Source organism: Copidosoma floridanum, unplaced genomic scaffold (assembly GCF_036245765.1).
Source record: "Copidosoma floridanum isolate Cflo_tuat_1 unplaced genomic scaffold, Cflo_Japanese_pri ptg000002l, whole genome shotgun sequence".
Classification (NCBI taxonomy): Eukaryota; Metazoa; Arthropoda; class Insecta; order Hymenoptera; family Encyrtidae; genus Copidosoma; species Copidosoma floridanum.
Genome location: NW_028321879.1, coordinates 2,410,270 through 2,437,980, shown reverse-complemented (window position 1 = coordinate 2,437,980; position 27,711 = coordinate 2,410,270). Strand labels below are relative to the sequence as shown.

The 27,711-nt window shown below is 38.0% G+C and overlaps 1 protein-coding gene across 1 annotated transcript in view; it reads left to right on the top strand.

The window, feature by feature from the left end:
* Positions 1-27,711, top strand: part of RanBPM (Ran-binding protein M) — a 683,537-nt gene that overhangs the window by 27,851 nt on the left and 627,975 nt on the right. The window lies entirely within an intron of this gene.

Genomic DNA, 27,711 nt, shown 5'->3' with positions numbered 1-27,711 from the left:
AACACGTAAAATGTATTTGATCATGTCTTTGTTTATTCTAGTATTATTACTAAGTTGTAATAATGATTATTTTTTATTTTAATTTTTCTATTTTATTATTTTTCTATGTAACACTAAAAATATTATATGTTAAAAACCATAAACGAATGATATTATGTAGTTTATATCGTTTTTTTAAACCTAATGTGCTGTCTGTAACGGTAAAAAGTTAATAAATAATATGTTAAAAAATGAAAAGATCGCAGTTAGTCCAAAGGTCCCTTTAAGATAAGTAGTTGTGAATTGTTTTTTTTGAATATCATATCCTTAAGTTGACGAATTATTCATCATATAAAGTTTTGTTGATTAAAATCTATTATAACACTTAGTTACCGATTTTAAGTATAATAACACTCAATTAAAAATTAAAGAAAAAAAAACTGATTGGATCATGTGTAAATTTGGATGCTATTCAAGAGTGGTCCAAAAATGTGAGGTGACGCGGTGGGCTGTGTTGAAAGCCAGTTGAAATGTAAAGCAGTGAGAGCGTGGGTGAAGCAGCCATTTAGTTTGATAAATTATTGGGGCTTAGTTAAAAATATACAGTATCATTGAGTTGTATTAATCGGGCTGCAAGAGGGCGGGGGGAGACAAACGATTCTGAAATAACAAAAAAACTAAATTTTTGTGGTCGATATGTATACATATATAAGTGATTAAATATATACATACAAATTTTTTTTTATATTAGAGTGCTCTACGTTCGGCTCCTTTAATAAGGGCACTACTATGGGCACTTAGCATTTGGGAGAAGGAAGGGAGGCCTCCCATTAGTGGGAGGAAAGTAGGGGGAAATTAGGCAATTTTTGCTGCGAGAAGGTCGCCTAAACCCTCCTCGAAGAGCATTGCGTGGTGAAAAAGCAGATGTGAAAAATCATAGAGGTACTTGTCCGAAAAAGTTTTACTGGCCGGGAATCGAACCACGGTCTCCCACATGCCAATCCACGACCTAGCCGACTGAGCCACCGCGCGCTCTATATATATATATATATGTAACAAAAAAGTTTGATACGAATTTTATAAACATATTATCCTTATACATCGTGGTGATTCGTTGAAATAAAATGTAGAGTCCTTCTAGTATTCAGTACGTTGATAATGCTTCTTACAGATCAGTTATTTACTATACTGTTCGTATTGTACTATTGAAAAATTACTACAATTTAATTGAATTATACACACATGCACACAAGTACTAGTATAGGACACTTCTCAAACAAATACGTCTTAAAAAATTTGTCTATTGAAATGAAATGGTAAAATCATCAAACTTTTCAGGATTTGACTGTGATTTTTAAGTTAAAATGTAAGTCTGGTACAAATTTTCATTCTCTTACATAAACGGTAGTTTTAACTGATCTTCAATCTGATATTAAAAAATTTCATTACGTGGCCAAATTTTTAACATTCCTTTTTGAAATCAAACAAGATTCAAAATTCTCAGAAGATTTAAAAGTCTTATTTACAACATTAATTTGTGACTTTATTTCTTTATAGAGAATTGCTTTAGTTATATATACAGGTAGTTTTTCAATGATACGTCCAAAAAATAAAACGAGTCATAAATAACTGAAATTTTTATTTGGTCTTACAAATATTATACACTCCTTTTTTTGGTGTATGAGAATATTAGAAATTAATCTAATTTTATCGATGGGTAAGTATTATCGCGAGTTATTAAATTTATCGACATTTCCCATCCAGTTCGAGATTGCTAAGGTAACTCGATTTTTTCAGTTAAAACTACAGATCTGTAGAAAAATGTTTGTACGTAGCAATTGAAAAAAAAGTTCCACCTTGACCAGGATTTGAACCTGGAACACTTTTCTTACCGAAAAAGCGCGTTACCAATTTTGCCATCGAGGTCTCGGTGACTCCTTTCCTCAATTGCTACATTTTATAGTTTTTCGGCGATTTTTTTGTCAACGTCTGCTCATTTGGTATATAAGAATATTATAAATTAATCTAATTTTATCGATGGGTAAGTATTATTGCAAGTAATTAAATTTATCGACATTTCCTATCCAGGAAATTCAAAGTGATCAGTGATCCGTTGGGGGCGAAATGTGAGAAAATAAATAAATACAAGTAAAGTGTATTTAAATTTTCTTGCGTTGATTTATTAATGCACAACGTTTCGCTGACAATATTCGTCAGCCTCATCAGGCGCAGCATGACAGGTGACGAGTAAGTCAACCAAACTTACGAATTCTCGCGTACCTGCGCCTGAGGAGGCTGACGCATATTGTCAGCGAAACGTTGAGCATTAATAAATCAACGCAAGAAAATTTGAATACACTTTACTTGTATTTATTTATTTTCTCACGTTTCGCCCCCAACGGATCACTGATCACTTTGAATTTCCAAATTCACCGGAGGGCACTGATATATCCTAACAAATCATTTCCTATCCAGTTTGAGATTGCCAAGACAACTCGATTTTTTTCAGTTAAAACTACAGATTTTTAGAAAAGTTGTCATACCTAGCAATTGAAAAAAAGTGGAGTCGCCGCGACCTCGATGGCGAAATTGGTAACGCGCTTTCCTGCCAAGAAAAAAGTTCCAGGTACAAATCCTGGTCGAGGTGGCACTTTTTTTCAATTGCTACGTATGACAATTTTTCTACAAATCTGTAGTTTTAACTGAAAAAATCGAGTTGCCTTGGCAATCTCGAACTGGATGGAAAATATCTATAAATTCAATTACTCGCACTCCTTTTTTTGTTTAAGGTAAACAGTTACAATTATAATTGGTAAGGCTTTACTAGTGCTAGGAAAAATGTAATTAATAAAAGATAAAACTTGACATGTCTGATACCACAATATTAATTCTTCTGTAAGTTAAATAATTATATGATATGCTAAATCTCACTTCTCATAAGATCTCTGAAATGGAAATAGCTTTATGGCTCTTACAACATGAAGAAAATCTTATACAAATCATAATTACAGAAAAAAGTAATCGTTTTCATAATACTTTTTATTCATTTATTTATGTGTCAGTTGACTTTTTACCCATCATCTCACCATATATTTTTTTTTCAATAATTTTTAACGAATTTTTTTATACTAAAATCTGATGGATAATACGATAGTAAGAAAATATCACTCAGCAAAATTGACCATCAAATGAATGTATAATATGTTTTGTTTACATTGATTTTTTCATCTCGCAGAAAGTCAGACTCAAATATGATGTGTAGGGATGTAATTAGCACTAATAAATACGTAAGTTACTTGTGGAAAAACAAAAATGTAACTAATTTTCCAGTATTTGATGAAAGTTTAAATGTGATTAAGGACCTGTGCAGAAAAGTAGTTATCTTGAAGTTGTATAATATAATTACTATTATGTACACATATGTCAGTTCTCGTCTTTTTCACGAGGACTTTTGGTGGGGCCAATGCGGATCGCTTAGGCGTACCGTTTCTCACGGTGTAATAGTCGACTCCGAAATCCCTGAATTAATTCCAAGATTTATTTCTATTGGATTAATTAAGGACAAGGACGTAATGAAATCAAAACGTATATTTCATGAGGCGTAATTAAAGAAACAGAATCTTGATTTATTATACTTGGAACGTTTACAAACAAAAGAATGAAGATAGACTCATTGGCTATCGAGCGCATTTACAAATAAAGTTTATCTTATTCGGCGTAGTCAATCGAATACACTTCTCCTCATTAACATACTCGAGAGAGGAAATTCTAAGAATTATACAGGTGGCACTATGTATCGTGTAGCGAATGCTTCAAGGGAGAGAGCACGTGCGCCTTTTACCTTGCAATTCAAGAATCGTATTTTTTACTAATACAGGTTAACTATTTTTAACACTTCAATTTTTTTAACCCTTACTTATAATTTGAAAACAAAGGTAAAGATTTATTTTTCGGTTTTTAACCCTATATTCATCAATCACGAGTTGACTTTATATCACTTAAAATAATCCGATTTAAAATTACGCTACCAGATTTACGGAAAAAAATACACAAAGGCTCGACGCAAAAAAGGAAATCAAAGATTTACCCGTCCGGAAATGCAATGGTCCCAGATTTAGGAAGGAGAATCAAAACACAGATTTAACGAGTACGTATATAAAAAAAAGAGAACACCGTCTACACCACTCAGCTGGCTCTGGGGCCACCACTCAATTGATATATTAGACAACTGGGGTTTTACCACCCACTCGCCTTAATCAATTCGAGAACGAGTTAAATAGCTTCGTGGCTCAGACGGGATGTCTACTCACAGTCTTGAAACAACGAGGCCCGATGTCGCTAAGAGTCCCAAGGCTCCTCAGGTCACCGGGAGAAACCTCCTGTTCTCTTGTAGAATTAAAAAAAAAGACCCCTCTCTCCTTTTACTTGATCCGACTCATCACCTCGGTACCCCCGAAAATTGGACCTCGCGACTCTTCCCTGGAAAATATATTGCGCAAAAGTCTTATAGACAGACACCGCGTCGAGCCGCCTGAACTGTTTTCCCCCGAAAATCATCTTCCCAAAAATCAAAAAATGTAGGAGCGCTACAATATGTATGTGTATAAATATTCTAAGGTATACTTATAAGTAAAACCTTGCAACATACATATATGTATCTTCCTATATTATGTAGTTGCTTGTATAGACCACAAACACCCCACACACCCCCTTTAATCACCAACCGCCCTATCACTGCCCCCTCACAAAATAAGGCCAAATAATGTCATTTTCTCCCTTGTTTTAGCTTAATTTACTTTTTGTCCAGACCCTTACCATCCCCCTTAAACACCCTACAGCCCCTCAGAGGGCTATCGCATACCCTCTACCGACTCGCCCGATTTTCTAGACATACCACTACCCCTCCATATTTACCCACACTGTTTGCAGAATATAACTAAAACTTTAGTAACCACCGTGTACTCTGACCCCTATCCACACACTCATTGTAGTTTACTAATAAAATAAATTTTACAACAGAATAATGTGTATTTTTATACATGTATGTTGTAACGGTGAGAGACCGATAGGCCATCACTGGCAAGCTATGGCAGGTAGGGAAGCAGGAAAAAGGGGGAAAAGAGTTAAAGGGACTTGGTGGGAAAGTGGGAAGGGAAAGGAGGGGAAGAGAAGCACACACACGCATACACCCGCGAGTATAATAAATGTTGTATTTTCTTTTATATTATTTTGAATATACATTTTGCTTTAATATAATACTTGCGAGTACTTACTCTTCTCTGTGTGTGCCCTGTCCCCCCTGTGTTGTGTTAAAGTCGACGCGAGAGACGATGACGTCCAAGGTCGCTGCGATACTTGACCCGGGCGGTGTCTCGGCTTACGAGACTCGCGAACATCCGTTACAGGAAGTGTCGCCAAGGGTATCCAGGCAACACAGGCCCGGTCGAGGTTGCGTATTCCGCCTCGTTAAATCCGCATCGGTGTCACCCCCTAACATTGGCGCTCGACGAATTACCCACGCTTAGGTATCGCGCGACGTCGTCTATAAGGTAGACGACAAATACTATTGCTATATCGATAGTCAAGTAGGTGCTGTAGCAGTAGCTACAGCAAAAACAAAACAGATCGCGTGTATGACGCGTAGAACGCGTATAACGTACGTGAGAGACATTGGCAGACTCGTATAGGTCGTGCGTGTAAACAAAGCAGCGGCTTTGTTTACCTGACAATTTTGAGTTGCTGCTGACTTCCAGCACTCAAAATTTCTTGTGTACGAGTGTGAGCGAGAGAGGAAATAATATTTCGGGACGAAATATTATTTTCGACTGCCAACAAGCTTAGCCTGTGAAATCGGATTTTCACAGGTGGCGAACACTGATCTACAGCGCAAGTAGAGTACACAGCTTGTATACGCTGGTATACAGGTATACACGGCTGTTGGCTTCTCGCGGCTTGTAGTGCAAAGAGCACAGTGGCAGTAGTGTACGTGGGCAAGGTACACTATGCATAAGGCGGCCAACCGTCCTGCATTGTGCGGGACAGTCCCGCATTGGCGGCTGTTGTCCCGCATTTTAATTCTTAACAAAATAGTCTCGCAAAACGTCTGATGCGTCCCACATGTCCCGCATTACCACGAGTCTCGAGAGTTTTGAGTGCCGGGAGCGTTCTAGAGCCTAGGGAAGAAATTGGAGAGTCCGTTCGGGGAGCCAGGCCCTCCCATATAAGATCGTGCGTCCACGTTGTCATGCGTATAGCGTACAGCACACATCGCTGCACTTCAAAATTAATTCAAAAAGTTTTTGAAAAAAAATTTCACTGTGGGAAAACAAAGTGTGAAGGCAATCGCAAAAAGTGTGATTGCACCTTATGCTTCACGTGTTCTAAAAACAGAGCTTGAAGATGTTCCATCCGTCTGTATATTCACAGATTTATCCAACCATAAAGATACCAAAATTTTCCCTATTTTAGTGAGGTACTTACACCCTGCAACTGGTATCAACGTTAAATTACTTGATTTGGTGAGTTTGCCTGGTGAAACCACAGCTATAATTTATGATGCCTTAATGAACACTTTTAAAAAACACAATCTGAAGGAGAAAGTTGTGGGGTTTTGCGCTGATAACACCAACACAAATTTTGGTGGTGTTAAACGCGCAGGTCCATGTAATGTTTATAAAAAACTTCTGGAGGGTTTAGAAATAAATAGTTGGTGTAGGCTATGCAGCATTTATATCACATAATGCTATTCAAACGGCAGCAGATTTATTACCAGTGGACGTAGAGCATATAGTTGTCAAAATTTATTCATTCTTTTACATTTACACTGTGCGATTAGAAAACTTGAAAACTTTTTGTGATGAAGCAGAGATGCAATACAAACGAATTTTAGGATATAGTAATTCACGATGGCTGGTGCTTGCACCTGCAGTTAAAAGAATCCTTCAAATGTACTTGCCATTGAAATCATATTTTTTATCGCAAGACAAGTGCCCTGCTGCTCTACATACTTTTTTCTCTAATGAATCTTCAGAATTATGGTTTAAATTCATCCACGTGCAAACATTAGTATTTAACGATTCTATTAAAAAAGTGGAAGGGGATAAAGTTAGTTTTACAGAAGTTTCATATTTATTGGAAGATTTAAAAAACAAATACTCAAGCCGATTGGAAAATAATTATATTCCGCTAACAATAAGAAATAATCTATCTAAGCTTGAAGAGAGTGGTCAAATCAAGAGAGACTATTTTATTGAACATATTCGCAATTTTTATGAAATTTGCATTCAGTACTTAGAAAAGTACAGTCGTCAATATAATGATTTTAAAACGTGCACTTGGATCCAATTAAAACAAAAACCAAACTGGGATGATGTGCAGCAGACGTATCAATACTTATTGGAGGAGATTCCGACAGCTGCTACAACTGTAAACGAAGATAGCCTATTTGACGAAGTAAGTTACGTTTCCAACTATGTAGATGATAATGTTTTACAACAATGGGACAAGAACAAAAGCAGTAGAGAAGAACGATAGATGGAGGTATTCAAAAATTGTAAAGAACGTAAAACACCATTTAAAAATTGTCTGGCAATCGTTCAGTACCTTCTATGTTTACCAGAGATAAATGCATCCACGGAAAGAGTATTTTCATAGATGAATGCTTTTTGAACCTCAGAAAAATCATCTTTAAAAATTGAAACGTTACATGCAATGCTAGAAATTAAATTTAATATTGGCACTTGTGAGAACTTTTATTCAAAACTCTGAACTAGCCAGACAAGTTCACTCATGTGAAAAATATAAATTTAAAAATTAAATAAGGATTTCTGAAAATTACTATTTCTCTGTTTTCTTATTCGAACATAGTAACAACCTTATGTGGAAAATATAAATAACTTCATAACAAGTGATACAATCAATAATGATAACAATAGAAAATCCGAACACACATTTTTTTTAGCGAATTTATGAATGAGTCATATATATGTATATATGTGTGTGTGTGTATCCCGCATTGACTTTTTACAAAGTTGGCCGCCTTAACTATACATAAGTGTACTTTACATTATACCACACGTACACACACACACACACCTACAGCTGATAGCTTTTAATAGGAAGCTACATTAAATTATTAATTTAATTTAAAGCCTTAAAGCATAAATTTAGGCGGAAAATTGCGTTCAACTAACGCTTTGGCGCAAATTCCCCCTACCTGTCAGCTCTCTCTCCCAAGCTAATCTCTGCGTTGCGGCACAGTGCACTTACTGCCAGTAGTTTTTTATTGTGCAGCGCGCATTTAGTAACCAAAAGGATCATAGCATCGATACCACAGGGTCAAGCAGATACGGTAAATAAATTTATCAGGTCATTGATAAAAAATGACCTGGGCATCAATTTCTTCATAAATCTCAAACTGCTAACGACTGGCAGCAATGCAGTCAGGGCTCACCGCCTCTACTAGTGGCTCGCAGGAAAATACGTTCCCGAGGATTTTGAGTCGGTGGAGGATGGCAACGTAGCCGTAGTACGACGGATAGATGCTCGTCACCTCATGATATCGAAATCCTGCTGGGAGTTTGCGAAAGTAAACGAGCGAACTGACGTCATACATCCGCTACAAATAGTGCGAGACAGTGAGGAGATGAATAATCTCCTAAAAACTACGACGACGTCGGCAACGACAAACACACAAGCCAGAGCTCCTGACGTTTGAGCAACCTCTATAGAGGTGGACGAGCTGCTAATTAAAACGTCCTCTCCTATCAGGATTTCGGACGAGAGTAGAAAAGCTCAGTCAGAGCAGACTCTTAAAAAAGAGAACAAAGGGCTGCGCGATAGGCTATTAAAAGCCAATGGAAGCATCGCGAACTTGACACGAATAAGTTCGGCTTTGACATCAAACCAAAGTTAGTCACAAATAAGGAATGTGACATTCTCACGCCAACAAGGAGGACAAAGCAACAACCTGCTGGCAAGAAGGCGCGAAATCATATTTGGCGAGCAGGCGTTTGCGAATCTTGCAGGATCGCAGGTTACACCATTCGGAAACGGCCGTTACAATGTAGACTTGGCGTCGACGTTGGCACACATTCTAGCACCACCGCCACCCACGATGATGGGACCTGTATGGCCACCAAGTCCAGTCAGCTAGGTGCAAGCGATATGCCCGGTATGTGCAGTAACAAGTGCATACACGGGATTGGTAAGCTACCCGCAAATGAGTGGGTACTCGACGGCGTCACCGGCGTGTACAACGCAAACAAAAGCGTTTACAACGTGGCCACACACGTATGCGGTAAGCTCGTCAACGCGCCCAATGTACTTCAACCTGCCCCCGTATTCGGCTGTACCAGTTGACCCCACGCGTCAAGTCTGGTCGGGGGGGAGTCTTCAAAAACAGTCGGGGTCAGGCAGGTCGTACGTCGACCCCATATGCCGTGATTTAGGACAAATTGTCCGGCGATGGAACGTAAAGTCGCAGCCGCGCTGCTATCAGTGCAACCACCTTGGCCACTACGCGCGGGATTGCCCGAATATAAGGCAGGGAAACGAAAGGAGGCAGACGTAAACGAGGGTATCACGCCGCCTCTCTCTACCCAACCCTCACAGGCCGCGGTTGCATCGGAGGACGCGCGCTGGTGGTGGCTACAGCTTGAAGTAGCCGGGTACAAGCTGCGAGTATTATACGACCCTGGCACTACGCACACTGTCATGCGAGCAGCCGGGCTCCATATAGCCAACTCCTGTCGTCAGCAACTACGCCCCACGCTAGGAAGCGTGGTGATGGCTGAAGGATGACCGTCACGCACTTTAGGCTTCGTCACTCTACACTGAGAAAGAACTCGCGCGTGATCCGTCCTTAAGGTGGCGCGGTTGAGCTGCCGCTTGTTTGGAACGCATGGGACACCAGACTAGCGCGTCAGCTGCACCACTAGACTGGCTTGAGCGTTGAGCTGTTAGGCTAGCGCAAGTACTGCATCATACAGTGTACCATACGTTAAGCATGAGAATAAAATCGTATCTGTATGTATTCGTCGATCAAAATGTGATAAGTTTAAACGCATTATGACTCAGAAAGCCACTAGAGTAGAACTTAATATTAAGAACAAATTTTATTATATATAATAACATATAGTAAATCTAATGCAAAAATTCGGACGCATGCACTTAAATAAATATGCAAAAAAATGAGTTAATGAAAAATAGCACTTCACAGAAAAACTTTCATCAATTAAATACGGTTATGTTTTTAATTTTAATTTTTACTGTAATAATCGATTCGATCACAAATAAAATGCATTAAAATTCCTAATTCTAATCACTTAATGTTATTACTTATTAATTATTACATATATTTATTTACAGTACGTCTTAAAATATAGCTAATACACAGTTATAATTTAAAATTTACAACTTGTACCGCGTTATAATAAAATGTTTACCATTTTTTTTTACTGAGGTAGCTGAGGGCTTAAACGGAATATCACTTTGACGAATTGTTCTGTCGTTTGGACGGTGACGCTCAACTTGATATGCATTAACGCTTGCATCAAATATAATTTTGACATAAGATTCAAAGTAAAACTCAACACATTCTTCGATTTTTCCTTTTTTTTTTTTAAGGAATTTTCTTCTGGTTCCATTACTTTTTTTATCTTGCACAACCGCCCAAATTCTATTTCGATCTCTTTTAAATTAATAACATAGTATTCGCCAGTCATAAAATAAACTCCATCGATAGTTACAGAAGTGTAATGCTCTTTGGATGATGATGATGATGAATCATCGGGTCCCCAGATTATATTGTTTTCTTTTGACAAAATGTCTATTGAATTACACATTTGTAAAACTTGTTTCGTTGCTATCGTTTTTAACAAGTTTACTCGTGAACTGCTCGCTAAAGCATTTTTTTTTATGTCTCTATGTCGCGATTCGTATCTCATAGCCATAAAATGTACGCATGAACCAAATTCTAGTAAAATATTTGCATAGTGGATTAAAAATGAAACTTAGGTTTCAACGGTCCGATAAGTTTAATATAATATCCATTAAGTTTAATATAACATACAGTTCATTGAGATTTTTAACTAGCTCATTAACTTTTTTTATTTTATCTACAGTTAAATACGGGCACATAAGTATGGCTGTAATTTTCCTAGAATCAAACACATTTTCCATAATTCTTGAACTTTTTCATTTTTAGGAATTAATATTGGTGCCTACACTTTCTGGTATCTGTTTATTATTCACAAGGTCTGTAATGATCTTGTTGAAATCTAACTGAAGCTGAAACAGGAATAAATGATTGACCAAAAATTATTTTTAATGAGTTGAACATGAGTAAAATAATACTAACTAGCGATATAGCTGAAGGACCATTAAGGCATTTGAATGTGTTTAAATAAGAGTTAGTCTTAATGACTTTTTTTTTGTTAACAGTTTGTATTAAAATTTGGAGTCGTTCCTCAAATGAATTTTCCCAAGTCGTTGAAACAAGACTCACATTAAATGTACTTCTATCATCAGACATTAAACAATCCAACGTAGAATTAATAGCAACTAAAATATTGTCAAAAAAGTGGTTAGGTATAAATGAGGATGCAAAACTGTTGAAAGAAAAGATAACCTTAGTTCACACGCAAAATTTTTGCCAAAAAATTCAGTTTGGACTTTGTCTTACCCAAAGATATATCTTCTGTACTATTATTGCTTATTCTGGTATTTTTTTCTGGTATCATTCCAGCATAGCTTAAATCTTGACGTTTACGCTTGTAGGTATGGTACAGCTTTCCAGAGGCTGGTACTCCATTTCCCAAAGCATCTTCGTGATACCCTTTATACCATTCGTTAACGTCAATAGTGGGAAAGAGTTCTTTGATATCAAGGACTATTTTTTGAAATCGTTTTTTGCCAACTCTATAGAAAAAAAAATTTGTTATGCAGATTGTTGTTACTAAAATACACTTAGTGTAATGTATACCCACGGAAAAAGAGTTAAAACTGTATTTCGCATGCTAAGTTTAAGCCTAAATATTTTTAATAATTATATTTAGATACAATATCGGCAAGTTGAAAAATGACGGCTAGTATCCACGTTTTTACATGTAACTTTGGAGTAAAAGTACAATAACCATCCACTGTGTAATTATGTGCTATATTGGGGCAAACTTACTTGTAGTCTTGAGTATTTTCGGACAATAGTTTCTTCGTTATAAAATCTTTCAATAGTTTTTCATTTACTACCGTTTTCCTTTTAAATGAACCTAATATAATACATCCATCCAAATCATTTTCTAATTCATAATATAAGGCAGTCTTTTTAAATATATAGTCATCTGCAAGTTAAATAAAAAAAAAAAAAAAAAAAAAAAAAAAGATATTTATAATACACTATGTGCAAGTGTAGCCCATAAAGTACATTAGGCTATTATACTATAATTGGGTGAATCAGTTTTCATTGAAAAACAACCTTGCAATCTAACGTCAACTGTTTCTATCTCTTCTTTGCTATGCAGCTCTTCATTATTTTCCACTCTCAATATTTCGTTGACCTTTTCAGTGTCTTCATTAGTATACATAATTTCTAATTGTTCAATTTCTACTTGATTTACCGATCGTGTGCGACTATCATAATTTTCTGCACTTGCAGATTCTTGTTCGTATGCGATATTTTTGTTTACTATGCACTGAGCTGTTTTAGTTAAATTTTCGTTAGTTAAGGGTGACGAATTTTTTTTATCATTAGCCTGGTCAATTACGAGTCTTGAAGCCTGCTCTATATCGACTAACATAAGTTGAAGCATCGTTGTGTACTCTAAAGCAAAAAACTTGTCTTCCGACAAGTTATCTGGGTCGGAACAAATAAAAAAATTAAAAAATAGCGTAACCCAACATTTTACTCTAAAAACAAAAGTTAAACTGTCCTAATACTGTATTGTATCAATATACTCATTACATAAACATCGATTTTTTTTTTTTTTTATGTAGAATAACAATTAGGACAGATGTCATTAACGTGGTACATATCGAACAGAAAATAAACATGTACACTAAAATTCAATGTAACTTTTTTTCCCAGGACGCTAGAGTAAACCAAATATAGTGAAAAGTTTTTCAAAACTTAGTGTTAAGCACACAGATAAACTTTCCTACAGGTGAGATTGCTAAGGAATAAATTTAGTTGTTAGTACTTATTACAAAACTATCATCAAAGCATATCCCCAAACTAGTCTGAAAGCCCATCCCCAAACTAGTCTCAAAGCACATCCTAAAACTGGTCACAAAGCACATCCCAAAACTGATCTTATAGCACATCTCAAAACTGGTCTTAAAACTGACCTCATAACTGTTGTCAAAACTCATATAAAAACTGGTCTTACATTGAAGTTTTCTTTAAATCCCTGTCCTGAGCAATCTGTAAACTCTCATAGTGATCAAATTTAAGCCTTCGCTGAAAGGTGTCAGCAGCTACAGTCAGTATGGATATAATATTTTGCAGACAAGTCGATAAAACATTTAAAAGTGCTTTATTAACTTGTGGTAATCAGACAAGGAGTTACAGTGGATTTTTAATACTATCAACATCTTTTTTCAAGACCATACAAAACCTCACAAGTCACCGTACAAGCAAGTATTGAGCTTCCACATGTGTGTACTCATCTAGACCTTTGCATGGCACCAAACTGGATGCAGCAACTGTTTATTTAGCTTTATTGGTCCAATATCATTGTTCTTATTTTGTAAAGATGAATTAAAACTGCTTTGTTTAAAATAAAGCTCAATTTGCTGCATCCAGTTTGGTGCCATGCAAAGGTCTAGATGAGTACACACATGTGGAAGCTCAATACTTGCTTCTACGGTGACTTGTGAGGTTTTGTATGGTCTTGAAAAAAGATGTTGATAGTATTAAAAATCCACTGTAACTCCTTGTCTGATTACCACAAGTTAATGAAGCACTTTTAAACGTTTTATCGACTTGTCTGCAAAATATTACATCCATACTGACTGTAGCTGCTGACACCTTTCAACGAAGGCTTAAATTTGATCACTATGAGAGTTTACAGATTGCTCAGGACAGGGATATAAAAAAAACTTCAATGTAAGACCAGTTTTTATATGAGTTTTGACAACAGTTATGAGGTCAGTTTTAAGACCAATTTTGAGATGTGCTTTGAGACCAGTTTTGGGATATGCTTTGAGACTAGTTTGGGGATGGGCTTTGAGACCAGTTTTGGGATGGACTTTCAGACCAGTTTTGGCATGTGCTTTGAGACCAGTTTAGGGATATGCTTTGAGACTAGTTTGGGGATGGGCTTTGAGACCAGTTTTGGGATGGACTTTCAGACTAGTTTTGGCATGTGCTTTGAGACCAGTTTGAGGATGTGCTTTGAGACTAGTTTGGGGATGGGCTTTCAGACCAGTTTGGGGATGTGCTTTGATACCAGTTTTGTAATAAGTGCTAACAACTAAATTTGTTCCTCACCAATCTCACCTGCAGGAAAGTTTATCTTTGTACTTACCACTAAGTTTTGAAAAACTTTTCACTACATTTGGTTTACTCCAGTGTACTTGGAAAAAAGTTACACCAAATGTCGGAGTTTTAATATTTATTTTCAGTAGACACCTACTGTATAACATCTAGACACAAATCGTTTTACAAAAAACTTTGTTTCATTTTCCATTTTGAAAAACTCTTTCATTTTAATCAAAAATTTGAATTAAAATATTTTTTACAAATACTACTACTTTTATCATGAAAAAACAAATATTCCAGCATACGGTGACTGATAAAAAAAATTAAAAATTTTCCTTATTATTGTAGCCAGTATACTGTTTAAAAAAACTTTTCACTATATCTTAAATCCCCTGTCAACCCGGCAATACATACTAAACGATTTATGAATATAGTTAATATAGGTGGAAGTTGTTAATTTTTTTAAATTAAACTTATTTCCGTTATTTTATTTAAATAAAGGCAAGAAAAGAATATCACTTATATTATATTAATATAAATGTACTGTCTAATAAAAATAAGGTTATGAGAGTTAAAAAAAAAGTCATTTACCATGACACCACTTTATGAAATCATTGGAATATGCTGTTTATCTTTAAAAGAAGTGGTCCATCCTTTATTTAACGTACATCCGCAATAAATACTGAAGCACTATACGTTACATGAAATACTTATAAGAAGAGTAAGTATTTATAAATATATGTATACGGGTTGCTGTACCATATACCAAGTGCTGTACCGTATGTTGGACTGGCTGACGGACTATAGACACATTTGGTAGCTGCACTATGCAAAGTACGTAATGACGATCCACACTGGACGCTCAGTCGGCCCAAGTGGTGCAGTTGATGTGTCACTGATATAGTCAAGGGCTGCTTGGTTAATTCGCGCAACGGCTGTACTTGTGGAGCAGCAGACGCGCGAGTTCTTTTTCAGTGTACCTTTCGAGCTGAGAGGGGTGAAACGGGACGTGGAAGTCATAGTATTGTCCGAGTTAGACGCTGACTACTACGTCGGTGCTAACTTCATCAACGCCTTCGGGGCCGTCCATGATCCTGTTGATAGAGTCCTGGTGCTGAAAGGACAAGGTACCAAGGTCCCTCTAGAGGTAGCATGCGTGATGGCGACCGGTAAGGTCCGACTCGCTGCCGTCGGGTTGGACGAAATCTCGTCCAGGCAACAAGAGGAGTTGCAGACCCTCCTGGACCGTTATGTAGAGCGTGCAGCTCCCTTAGGATGCACTACATGGGTCGAGCACGAGATCGAGGTCACGACCTCGCGACCCATCATGCAGAAGTGCTACTCGGTATCGGATAAGATCCAGGAGGTAATACATGCCCACGTGAGTGAGATGCTCGAAAGTGGCCTGATTGAGTCATCAAATAATGGCTGGGAAAGTCCCGTAGTCACGATTCAAGAAGTATGGGAAGTATCGTTTTTGCGTTGATTACCGGAAGGTTAACGCTGTGACAACACCCGACGCTTATCCATTGCCACATATAGATACCATCTTTCGCAAGCTGAGAAAAGCATGTTTCATTTCGACCCTTGATCTCAGCAGCGCGTATCACCAGATACCACAAGCCGAGAAAGCTAATCCAGTAACAGCATTTACCGTGCCAGGCAAGGGACTCTTTCAGTTCTGACGGCTGCCGTTTGGCCTGAGTAATGCGCCGACGACGTTTCAGCGGCTAATCGACAGCGTCATTGGGCCGGAGCTCGAGCCCTTTGCCTATGCCTACCTCGATGACATAATAATTGTCACGAAGACATTCGAGGAGCACCTCAAGTGGCTATAGCACGTGCTAAAATGCGTGCGTGAAGCAGGACTCACCTTCAACCGAGGAAAGAGTGAGTTCTGTCAACCCGAGGTGAGACACCTTGGTGTCCTCGTAAACCGAGATGGTTTACGACCGGATTCGGCTTAATTAGAACCAATTACGTCATTTCCGGCTCCGAAGAACCTGAAACAACTTAGATGGTTCCTAGGCGTTGTTTCATGGTACCAGAAGTTCCTGCCAAACTACTCGATGGTATTAGAATCGATTAACAGGCTGTTGCGTAAGGAACAGCGTTCGATTGGAAAGACGAACAACAACGATCCTTCGATCAGACAAAAGTTTTGCTGACGTCCTCGGTTGTGCTACAACGACCTGATCCCGAGAATCTGTACGTGGTGCAAACGGACGCCAGTGACTCCGGACTAAGCACCGTACTGTCGCAGATAGTCAACGGACAGGAAAAAGTGCTGGAGTTTGCCAGCCGTTCGCTGACATCGGCTGAACGCAATTACAGTGTGACAGAGCGAGAATGCCTCGCGGTCTTATGGGTGACGTGAAAGTTCTGCCCATATATCGAAGGGATGCTTTAAAGTCGTGACCGATCATAGCAGTCTCCGGTGGTTGGTTAGTATTAAAAACCCGACTGGACGACTGTTAAGATAGGTCATGGAGCATCAAAGCCATGGCTTCGAGGTTGAACACCGGAAAGGGACGCAAAACTGCGTACCTGATGCCCTGTCATGACTGTATGAGGGTGACGAGAATGGCCCTGTGACATTTGCGCGTGTCTCCCGGTTATACTACTGGCCGGGATACTACCAGGATGTTGCCCGTTACGTGCGGAGCTGCTTGGTTTGCCAACAAACCAAGGTAGACCAGAGGCCACCCCCAGGACTTATGGGGCGTAAGATCATCACCGCTCCATGGCAAGTAGTGGCCGCTGACATAATGGGCCCCCTACCGAAGACAACACACGGCCACAAATACATCCTCGTGATCGAGGATCTATTTACGAGAGCACAGAGAGGCGCGCTTCCACAGGCGTCTCCCCCGCGATGCTTAACAGTGGTAGGGAACCATACGCCCTAGGTATGATGTGCCGACAGGTCGATTCGACGGCCCAGCAACGCCTAAAGGATGAGGCACTGAAGAGCTGGAAGCAGTGCATAAAGCGTTTGCCGATGTTGCACGTGGAAGTAACCCAGCGAAGTGATAAGGCACAAGACAATGCCACCTGGTATTACAATGCCAAGCATCGCGACGTGGTCTACGCTCCCGGTGACCAGGTATGGCGGGAGAACCACGTCTTGTCCTCGGCAACGCAAAGCGTGGCAGTGAAATTGGCCTCAAGGTACGTCGGCCCCTTTACCGTCTGGAGGGCATTGGGTTCCAACACATACGAGTTGGAATCTGAAGAAGGCACGCAATCGGGCCCTATTCACGTGAGGCAGTTAAAACCCTACGTGAGTAGAACCTCAGCGACGGCGAGAGAAAACCCTCCTTCTAACGACTCGGGGCCCAACGATGTGGTTAGCGCTCCTTAATCACCATATGAAAGCGGTGAACAGGTGAATCGCGACCTGCCTATCGCGAGCCCATCTCATGTGAGTGAGGCTGCCAGACCAGCCAGGCCGAAGCGAGGCCACCCGCGAAAAGCGACCGTGGCGTCGAAGCCATCCGCCGTGAATAAGACGCCTGGGATTGATAGTAGACCACGTGACGACTTCGGAATAGGTGACCTAGCGATGGGTCAGCCAACAAACGACGCGCCATGTTTGTGGCCCCGAAAATTAACAAAACGTTAGAATTATAAGCACCTCCATCCAATCTGATCATGTTCTTTCTTTGTCTCTCCCCACTTTTTTTTTTTTTTTTTCTTGGGGCAGAACTGTTTCAAATGGCGACATTAACCATTAGTCTGGGCAACCTTATAAGGCGCCTAAGATGTGCCAAGAACGAGCGGGAGATTACCGAGCTCGTCGAGGCCTTCAAATGAGCCGCTACCGGCTTGGACGCTGCCTGGGAAGGCATCCTGGAACGGCTTAATTGGGCTCGCAAGCCCGTTGCGTTCGCGGAAATTAAGGCCTTTGTTCGGGAGCACGGCTCCACGAACATGACCTCCAAGGCCGAGAAGACGGCCATTATCGGCCATCGATGCTTCGCGGCCTTCCACAAGACGTGGAGTGAGACGCGTCAGCTCTATGATGAGGAAGTGCGTCGTCGCATCGAGGAGGCTCGACGCCTTGAGGAAAGGAGAAAGGCGGACGCCGAGGCTCGGCAGCTCTGCCAGGAGGCCGAACACCTCCTGACCAAGACCCGTACGGTCAAAGCTAAGGCGACAGGGACCACCGCCTGCCCCGTCTGCTGTTACATGTGCGGCCTTCGAGGGGTGAAGCGATCCAAGGAGTTCCCGAGGCGCTCCGAGCACTTGAAGTATGAGCGCGTGGGTGGAGGCTGGACCTGTAAGTGACCTGGTCCAGGATCAACCCAGCCACGGATAGATTACCACACATTTTTTGTTTTGATTTTTTTTTGTTTGTTGTTTTCTTTCTTTTTCTCTTTTTTTTTTTTTTTTTTTTTTTACTGTTTGTACCCCTCCACGTTAATAAATAATGCCCCTTTTTTTTCTTCTGTACCCGATGGTTTTTCTTCTCGGATTAGCTTAAACCCCAGCCTTTCTAAATGGCACCTAGGAGGTAGAGTTGGATACCCCGGTATCCAACGTCTAGTCGGGGAAGTATAACGGTGAGAGACCGTCAGGCCATTGCCGGTAAGCTAGGGCAGGTAGGGAAGCAGGGAAAAGGGGGAAAAGAGTTACAGGGACTAGGTGGGAAAGTGGGAAGGGAAAGGAGGGGAAGAGAAGAAGAGGCCGGGAGAGCGCCAGATTAGCTTGGGCCTTGAAGCACGCTAGAATCGAGATTTCTCTTTGTCGAGTTCACGCGAGAATCGGAGTTTTGTTATTTTGATACCCGAGGAGCGTAGTGTGATTTCCGCTGACATCACGGATATCGGCGACCCTTGGCGGTGATCCAGTGCGACGTCGCGGTGCAGTGTCTGGTGCCGTGACTGGGCTCCTGACCCTGCTGACAAGGTCGAGTCAAGGTCAGCCCCGACGACCTTGACCTTCTCACGCAGCCAGTAGGGACGCCTACCGGCCTCTGCGTACCCGCTTCGTCAGCGTTCGTGGTCTCGGCCTATCCAAGGCATCGTCGAGGAGCGACCCCCGAGACGCTGTAAGTACTGCCAATAGGCAGTTTATTGTAAAGGGCAGCGACCCTCGATTAGCCCGCGTGTCTGCCCGGTTCGCCAGTTTGCGCCGCGAGCTCGTCGAGTATTTGCGCTCGGCGGGTGAACATACATACACACACACACGCGTACACCCGCGAGTATAATGAATTTTGGTTCTTCTTTTATATTGTTTTGAATGTATATTTTGCTTTAATATAATACTCGTGAGTGCTTACTCTTCTCTGTCTGTGCCCTGTCCCCCCTGTGTTGTGTTAAAGTCGACATGAGAGGCGACGACATTCAAGGTTGGTCAGGAATCTCATACAAAATTGAATTGTTTAGCAGGGGCAGTAATTAGAATTGTCACAAATTTAAGATTTATGAAATGTATAAGAATATATATACAGTGCATGTACACAATGATCATCATGAGGAAAATCAGAAAAGAAATTTATTTATTTTCGTTATTTATACTTATATAATTTTTTATCCAGGCATTCCACCATTTCTTACCGACCTTATGCATACTTAAATATTTATTTCTTAGTATTTGTTTTCATATATTTTTCACGCACCTAGGAGGCAAATAAGTGGACTTTACACGTACCAGCAATTGATAGTTTTTGTATTAATGTTACACAGAGTAAGATTATAAATTAAGCCATACTAATTTATTTCAATGTATGTATAAGTATAAAGTTCTTGGTTCGCTGAGCCTTTTTTCGTTAAAATTAGTGATGATTTATGTTCAAAATTTTGCTAATACATGTATTAATTTAAATAAGTCCGAGTTATGCAATAATCTGAACCGTGAAAGTACCACTCTATTACAGTGGCTCATTATTAGGAGTTGACTTACAAAGCCAGTCAATTTATGTTATAAATATTTATTGTTTTGTCATATATATAAACATGTTTCTATAAAATTTTTGTGATTATTCTTATTCCAAGTAGAATATGATGCAATTGAGATAGCCTTGTCTTTTGTAGGTTAATAAATTGAAAACATCTGTACACAGCTTGAAGAAGTTGGTTTATTTGAAACTGTTTCTCAATCTCCATTAGGTAGAAATTTTATTAAAAGGAAGAGAGTTCTTTATTTGGGTCACATTTTTAAGTATGGGAGAATTGTAAGCGACCATGCATTTTTTAATATTTTATTACTATCATTATTTGTACAAGCGAGCAGAATTAAAAATTGCTCCTTATATCATCATAAAAGAAATATCAGAATCTTCAAAAGTTATCAAAAAATAGTGTACATGTAAACAGTCTTAATGAACGCACGTTATTCATACCAGAACTTTTTCACATCGCCCAAATACATTTTCTATGCGAACATATTATTTATTATTCAGAAAAGCATGGAACGACAGATAATTGTGGGGGTTACCGCGTGAAGCACTGAGAGGGTGGAACTTGACTTGTGTATATATACATATATATATATATATATATATATATATATATATATATATATATATATACACATTAAGGATTAGAACGTATTGGTATTCGGTACATTAACATTACAAGAATGTTAAAGAACGTGCGAAAAAAAGCCTTCGATACCAAGCTTAGGAAAGTTTATTTTAGGATTTGGGGAAGGATCAGTATTGAGAGTAGGCCGTGGCATTCAATGCAGTCCTGCTTCATTTCTTACTTGGTTACTAATTTTAAAGCAACTCAAGCAGTATTTGCTACGTGTTGGAATATGTTTGCGCTGGGAAGTAATGCTAGGATGGCAATTGTCGCGAGTAGGAATCGGGATCAGCGGGTTAATAAACCATCTTGTTGCTTAAAACTATATTCAAATTTATTAACAGAAAATTACTTATAAATTCTTGCTGTGAGAGAAGCGTTCTCAATAGTGGCCGTGAGCTGACTGACTGTTGCGCAGAACAGTTGAATTTAAATGTCTCAAGCATTTTGAGTGTATACATTGAAATAATAGAATGAAAGTAGCTAGCGGTTAAGGAAAGATAAACATAAGCTTAATACAGGCGAAAGTCTTTGTTTAGATTTTGCACGTAAAGAGATAGTAGAGATAAGAAAAGCGTTACTGTTGTAAGAGAGAGAATGTTGATGTAAATGCAGCGCAACGAATATAACTTGTAAACTGAATAATATCGTTTGAATAAATTGTAAGACCTTGAGTGGTAACGCTACGGCCTGCTTCTATTATTGAGAGTGATTGACAAAGATTGAAAATGATTGAGCTGATACAAGAGAAAAATTCAGATTATTTTTTCATGGGAAATATCTTGCAAAAATGTCTTGATTGGTACCCGTTAAACCTATAACTCAAGTATTATTAATTATACGTTTGATCTTCAACTAATTATAGTTAATTAAGCCATTAAAAAAATTAATTTGGAGGCACGATTTTCAAGAATTACATCCCACCCGTCTATGTATTTCTCCTCAGTTATAGATTTTGTACGATCGAAATAGATATAAAAGATAAATATGGTAATTCGATATTGTTACTACATGGTCATACAAATTTCCACTCAAAGAGAAGGTCGAATCTATTTCCTGTTCCTCTGGTTTAAACAACATAAAAAATTAATTGATAAGCTGCACGAGAAATCTCTTTTTTGTGAAGCCATGAGATTCTAAATCAGTTTGTGATTATTTCTCAAAACAATAGATACATTGATTATACATCCACAATGCTTAAAGTCAATGTAAAATTTAAAAATTTACAGCAAGAATGAGGTGGCACTTGTGCACTTATTGAACAGTTTTTTACACTTAATATTTAACAAAGTTGATGTATATTTTCAGCAACCCCTATAATATATTGCTCTCTCATACAGAGATTAAATAGTAATATAAGCTGTTACGTGGGATTCTGATACCGTACGTGACAAAGCCGTTGAGATTGTTAGACAATGTATCTAATGGTGAATTGATTCTTAATTGTATTCAATCAAGACAAATAATTATTAAATAGTGTTAAAATTTGATTGATGGATGCTTCAACGAAAATTTTTTCTGTCAGTATTACCGAGGCATGAGGTTGCCTTCATTAAGTGAGCCTTTATATCAATGTGAGCGATGGTTGTTTGCAGGACTTGATGTTTCTGACAAGAATTATTTTAGGATTTGTTGCGAACAACGTTTTTAACAGGGATTGACTAACGGATTCTTTAAACTTTCTAAAGTATTCTATAAATTTTTAGTCACTACGCATTGACGGTGTATTTTTCCCAGTCAACCGTTGAAGGAAATAATATTCACAAAAAAATTATTATGATGGATCTTTTTAGCTAAATGTGATCTTACGTCCGATCTATTGGCATACTTTTTGGGCCATTAGAATTACTTTGACAAATTTTACAGTTCAGATAATGGTACACTACAAGACAGCTCTCAGGATTTAAAGCTTCTGTATGGAGTAGTTTTAAATAATCCACCCCTGAACCGTTGTTATAACAATAAAATAAGAAACATTAAAACGATCTGCACATGTTACAAAAGAAGTAAACTGAAAAATTTAGGTGTTATGTAAGGAATTACTACAAAAAAAGACATTAAATAGTTTTATCTAGTCCTGAAAATTGTTAGTCTTAAAATACCCGTAACATAATTTTCTGGCTATGAATTTTATCAAGTAATTTTTTAAGGTAAGTGCCATGAATTTAACTTTGACTTGCTTTATTAGCAATTAATATTAGTTATTGCTTAGAAGTAATAACGTTTTTTTATAGATTGATCTTAATAATTGGATTGGTAGGACAGAGTTTCTTTAATAAGAATCTACGTCGGCACAAATCTTATGTTTAACGTTTAGTGATTATTTATTTACTTTTAAGTATAACTAGCTTTCTTTAAAAAAGAACGATCGAATTTGATTGATTCATAAATAAAATAAAGATACCTAATGGTAGTTTAAGCTAATCATGTAACTAAATAAAGGGCCATTTAGAGAAACTATTGTTAATGAAATAACACGCTAGTAACACATCATAAAAAACTGACTTACGAGTCGTTTAGCAGTCCTTTAGTAGAATAACCAATTCGGCACAACTCACAAGTAAACGTGCCCAAGTGTGACAGCCCGAATTGGATGAAACTTGGTGTATAAGTAGAACATTCAGAAATGTTAGACATGTAGTTTTTAGCGGCCCTAACTCACTTTTAAGGGTAGGAACTACCCCTAAAAATTTCTCCTACCGAACAACAGGCTAACCCATCTAACCCTGGGAACTGAGAACAGGGAGTTTAATCACTTTTTTTTTTTAATGATTAAACTCCTACACCTGATGCTGGCTAATCCATCTCACTACCTATGCTTTATCTCACCTAATCCCTAAATACTACCTTTACTAAACCACAAGTAGGCTGATCACGTAACCATGGAAATGACGAGCTTGATAGCTTATTTTTCTTAAAAGAATGGCAAAGTAGGTTCTGAATTTAAATTTTGCTCCATGAGCCTATGTTAGTAACTATACAGTTTTTATATTGTTTATTAAAAAATCCATGTTGAATCAGCAAAATCCAAGATCATATGCCCTAGACACCATCCTTATTTATTAGTATACAAAGTAAAGAGTGAACTCGTGAATGACAACTTGAAAAATTTTTGCACCGAACAAAAAAAAATGTTTGATCTAAAAATTTGTTATGTTGTTATTATGAGTTCTCTTTAAACTTATAGTTATAAATAATGGTGGCAACTGGGGCATACAATCGTGGGTTAGGCTGATTATGAATCTGTTCTTTAATAAACAGTAAAAAACATAGAAGTTACTGACGGACTAAGCTCGAGTAAATCATTTTTAATTAAGTAACGTTCACTTTCAGAATCCCCTTAAATTGATTGAATATCATACAACAAGCAAGTCATCCTAACCACCTATGCTTTAGCTCACCTCAACCTTAAAAATAACTCCTATCCAACTACAAGCAGGGTAACTCACGTACCCTAGAGAACAGTGAGTATTTTCACTTTTGTTCCTTACTTTGCTTAAAACAAGATTAATTTTTCAATAAAATTTTGATTTGTTCAAAAATAAATATGAGATGTATATTAAATAAATAAATAAAACTTTTCAGAATAGAACTTATACTTTGCTATAACCAGGAGTAACCACGAGGAAGTGGCGAGTGTATACTCCCATGTTTTTTTGTTTTTTATTTTTTTTTTCCCATTCAAAATTATTTAATTAATTCTAAACAATAATAGTAAAAACATAAAATTTATTTTATTTGGGTAAAATCCAACTTTCCCATTATTATTTAAGTCTGTTAATTTCTGCAATAATGTAGGGTATCATTACTATTAATTTCAAAGAAATGATTTATGCATAACAACGTATGCCAACTGCATCTCATATTAACTGTTTTACCACACTTCTCACATACTAAATTATGTGATATTTAGGTGAGTTAAGGTATAGGTAGTGAGGTGAATTATCATGCATTAAGGGTAGAGTTAAATCATTTTTTAAAAAAAGCGACTCAATTACCTGGTCCCAGGGTTAGACAGGTTGGCCTGTGATTTGGTTGAGATGGTTTTGCAGGGGTAGTTTCTAGTTTTTAAAGTGAGACATGGCTGCTAAAGATACATGTGTCTAAAATTTTTTAATGTTCTACTCGTATACCAAGTCTCATCCAATTAGGGCTGACTACTTTCGGTAGATTTACTCATCAGTAAACAAAACCAAAGAACTATGTAAAATGTTATTTTCTGAAATCCAGAAAAACCAATTCGTGAACGTGTGATTGAGTAGCAATAAAGAAGTGGCTACTTGCGATCAATAAGATGATAGGCGAAGAGTAGGCGGATCAGCCCAAGCTGCTAACGCAGTAATTTCTGTGTAAGCTTGATTACAATAAGCGAAGCTAACACACATGTCATAAACTGATAATATATGTGAATACTAACAAAAATTTGATTCTGAAGTCACGTATGTGTTACTTCCAACCAATTATATTGATCGACCGCCGCTTCTCAAGAGGTGCCAATTTATTCATCTCGCTGAAGTGCTCTCCCTCAATAAACAGTATAAAACAAGTGTTTTAACGTCAGTAATTAATTACAGAGAATTGTTTTATCGACTCAGATTCTTACACTACACATCCTTAGTGTGTGAATTTAATTACATAATTCCAATCCCAAAGAAATAAATACATTATAAATGAAAATATCTGTATAACCATATCTTCATCGATAAGATGAAGTTTCTCGACAGTATGAACGTATAATAAAACTCAATCTTTTTTCATTCAATGGTGAATACTGCAGCAGCACTGGAACAGCTAAATCGTGGTGAGTGGACACCAGTAACGATTTTTAAAGGTCATCTTAGATGCACACAAGCGATATGAGTGACTATGACCATAAACTCAAGGTCCTGTATAGTTTAGTCCAACACTTTCGCGGTATGGGAAAGAGCAATGACCTTGTTTTGGTGATTAAACACAAGCCTCACGTTTTTTCTTTTGAACATAAGCTCCAGAGAGTGTCACCGCGCCAAGAACAACAGCTTAGCTTCATCCCACAATTTTCTGCCTACATACAACACATTAAGGGTATCGACAACGTTGTGAAAGATTTGCTCTCATGAATCAATACTCTGTGACTGCCCACCCTCATTAATGCTGCAAGTCTTTTTTGGAGCCAGATTAGTGTTTCGACCCTGGGAATATTGCCATCATTGCACTTTTCAAGATTAACCAAGGATCCTCCTTTTTTCTTACCACAGTCGACCGCTTCTTTCATTAGCTGTTAAGTTGTCGTGGACGTTGTTTTCTTATCATAGACGTTTTCTCTCCCCCAATAGAAAGGCTGGGTGGTAAAAGAATAGCTGCATTTATTTATATGCTTGGGTGTATGGCGAGCGATGACATGTTATAAACAGGCAACAATGGAGTGTTTATGATCATGTGTGTAGTGAACGACGACATCCTGTACAGGGGTAGTGTTGACGTGCTCGTGGCTGCAGTAGGATGTTACGTATCCCTCCTTAAGGATAGAGATTTGGTATGTTACAAAATTAGCTCTAGGACTCTGTTGTAGTAAAAAACGAGGCCAGGGGTATAGGAACTTGCTGTTGCTACTGTGAAGCAAGAATACCAGCAGAGTAGTCTCCCGGAGAGTGGACTTGACCCTAAGAGATAGACGAAGATGATGGCTCTGCTTTGTGGATGCACTTGTGCAATAAGTGGAGCCTGTGTTAAGGAAGGTGTCATCTAAAATAGTGGTTGTTGAGTTCTGAAAATGAGAAGATAACGCGGCGTTGGTGGAGGTTAAGGCATCCGTGCTGGATGCGAGACTAGCCGTTGTTGTGGGCTTGCTAGCTCGTTTTGGTGTGATTCCTCCAGTTCGACCATACACTCCAAGGTGTGGGTAATAAGGGCTCGTGATGTGTCGATGTTGATATGCTTGCTGCAATGATGCCGATGCATATAGAGTTTTGTGTGTTGGCGAGATGTTATGCTTGCGCTTAAGCACTGAGGGAGATTAAGAATGAGGTTGTATTTAATATTTTGTGTTAGGTATAGCTTGAACGTATGGATTTGGCGAGTGCTGATCTGTAATTCTTTTATGTGGTAAGACCTCTTTGTTCTTGCACCAAGAGTCAAGTATTCAACGCATTTAAAAGAATGTACGATTCTTTGTCGGAATCACCAATGTAAGATTTGTTTTAGATTCTTAGTTTCAGTCAAGGGTGGATGACAGGAGATCTGACGGTGAATGGATCCGACACACAATATCGAACGAAACAATGCATGTTATTTCAGTCTTCACGCGCTTTTACTGTGGTATAGCATGGAGGCCAATCTAGACAGTGGCAACGCTGAGAGTTATGCAAAAGTGAGCACTTGTAGTGGCATGCCTCCACAACATTACTAAATAAAGGTTGAAGCTTTTAGAAATCGTCTATAACAAATAATTTTCAATAAAGGTATAGAAAAGAAATCAAAAATACAAGAATTTGAAGTTATAAAATACAATATAATGATTTACAAAAGTATATCAAAGGCAATGTTTTTTGAAACGTTGTAATTTTAATTATTATTATTACTATTATTATTATTATTATTATTATTATTATTATTATTATTATTTTAATTTATATTTAACAGGTTTGTTTGATATCGGGTATTTATTTGTAATACGTACGATGAATTTTGTATGGTGAATAATATAAACGTTTTTCTCAAAAAAAATTTTTTGATATATTGCGTCAT